Raw genomic sequence first — 2,828 nt, forward strand, 5'->3', positions numbered from 1 at the left:
TGATCTCATAGTGTAGCCCATCATGATGCTACCTCAGCCTTCATGTATCATTGCGCTACCCATGCACATGATCTCATAGTGCTGCCCATCATTCTGCTACCTCTGCCTTCTAGTTGCTTCATCATTGCTGCAATAATTTGCTTCTGTTGATATCAACCTTAGCTGCTTGCTATGGCTTGGTGCCTAGCAAAGCAGCTAGGTTATAGATCCTATTCAACGGACTTCATAAGATATCCTTCTTTCTGTGTTAACAGGTATTCATGTGTTAACATTTTTCATTACAACGTTTACAGTTCTCTCTATTACAGTGCATAGTATGAACAACATGTGTTCTTCAAGGTGTGTATAGACCCTTTATCATGGAGTTGCTATGTTTCCACCTGCGTATGATAGTTTATATATTTCCACCTAAGTTTATATATATTGACGAGTAGCGTATTAATACCTCCAGCATATCATGACTGCATTGATGCGTCTATATGCCTCCATGAGCAGTGTTTATGTGACTGTGTTGATGCATGTATATGCGAGCAGCGTTTGTATAACTACGTTGATGTGTGTATAGTTGTTGCGAGTATTATCACTACGTATTATATCATTGCCTGCGTCTCGATCATGAACAATGTGTAGATATTACCACTTCATCACTTCTGCTCATTACCCGCATATATATATACATAACTATGACAACCCATGAAGACTTGCGTGTAATTCTGTGCGTATATTTGCTGCGTATCCATATATAGACTGCGATTTATATGTCTCCATGTACAACGTTTGACATGTCTCCAATGCTGCATTTTATATGTCTTCACATACAACATATCTGGTCTTCCATACAGCGTATGAGGTCTTCCATGTACAGTGTAAGTAATTGACTGCGTTGGATCAGTTAGGGCATCTTTTGCGGTTAGGGCTTCATGCTGAGCTAGCGTATTCTTGCGTAATGCCATGATGCTGCGTTGTGTCTTTTGTTGATGCGTATATATATGAGTCCACGTATCTCTTAAACTGCGGATAGGGTATCTTCATTTGCTTGCAGATTCATGACCCAATGTATTTGTTTTCATTGTTTATGACCTGCGTATGACAGCATGTAGATGTCTCTTCATAAACAGAGTATCTGTGTTTTCCATGTTGTTCACACATATAACCGCATATGAATCCCTTGAATGTTGTGTGTATATATAGATTTCCATGCTCTGCGATTTCAGCGTATATATATCTCCATGAATCAAGGTATTACGTTAACTGTGATTTTAGCTAGGGCATTCTTCATTAGTGTATCTCCTTCACCAAAAACCCAGGATGTGGAGAGGAGATCACATGAAGAAAGTGTGTACAAATGACTTCAAGTCCTTGCCAATTTATACTAAAACGTATAGGTTGAATAGACATGATGTTTGGGCTTCTTGAGCCTACCTCAATTGCTGGTCGGCTAGATAATAAATCCATAATCAAAATAAATTCATATCTCCATAAATACTTATCGGAATTGGATGATCTTTGGATCAATACTACACCTCTCGACGAGAGGGATGCAATAAAAATATCAGCTGCCATATTTCAGCTCACTCACATGGAGTTTGGCCTTAGTTGTCAATTTAACAATCTTCTTGTTAGAAAACTATAAATTATAGGGCAATGGAACACAAAATATATTGCAGAAATATAAACAAAGAAAACACATAAAACAAGAGAGACGCAGATATATGTGGTTCACCCAATTTGATCTATGTCCACGGAGAAAAAACCAGTCCTTCCTTTTATATTATCCAGCAAAATGAAGAGATACAACCTATAGTAGATCCGTTGTAATTCCCTCTTCATTCTCACACAATATCCTCTCTCTTTCTCGCTCAGAATACACATCTACATATCCACAATACAATTCCCTCATATATAGAGAGGGTTTTCCTTCTAGGGAAAAAACCCTAAATTAAACATAACTTCTACCGTCAGATTTCCACCTAATCAATGACCATGATTGTTATATGAAATTATAACATTTTACAAGGCAATTTTATAGCTATTTTTTAGCCATTGTCCCCCTTTAGACCCCTTGGCGGCACACAAAAATAGGTAGCATTGCCGCCTCATTACGAACTAGGGTCCAATGTGGCAATACCTTAGAATAAAGAAGACAATCATGCTCCACACCCAACACTTCCCTACCTCTTCCTGATCATAAAAAAATATTTGAATGTCCCGAACAATGTCTTCTGTGAATTTTGTGGCTCACCAACTCACCACACTGGTCAGTGTAGAGCCCTAGACACTCTAGCTAACTGGCTAGATTGTTCTTCCTTTAGAATCAATGTAGCTCCTTGAGGGCGAGGTGGTGGAGGAACTAGGGGGGAAAATGGGGGGAAAAGGTCTGATACACCACTATTATTATGACCATAAGGGGCATGTTTCCTGACATTGCCCGATACACAGAAGGCCTTGGTGTTCCTAATGCAAAGGCAACACACACAATAGGGGATTTACCTGAATTAATCACTTGGTGGGAGGAGCACAACAGACACAGGGGAGTGAATTTGATTAATGCAAAACTATAGGAATCTAAACCAGCTATGATGTCAAATATTGGCATAGTTATTCAAGGAGGAAAGAAGACCCTAGTTGAATCTGGGCCCATCGAGCAACCATGGGTAATATAGACTACTTTTCAAAAGCACTCTTATGACTCTAACCAAAAAAATAGGTATTACACAGATGCTAAAGAGTTCTTCAAACAACTGATACTGACTGGTAACCAATATGGGGGGAAACTAAAACTATCAAAGCCCAAAAGTCCAAGGCTCCCACAGGATAGCTCCCGACAT

The sequence above is a fragment of the Pinus tabuliformis genome, chromosome 8 (genome assembly GCF_031772625.1).
Source record: "Pinus tabuliformis cultivar Carrire ecotype Pingquan chromosome 8, CPIR1, whole genome shotgun sequence".
Taxonomy (NCBI): Eukaryota; Viridiplantae; Streptophyta; class Pinopsida; order Pinales; family Pinaceae; genus Pinus; species Pinus tabuliformis.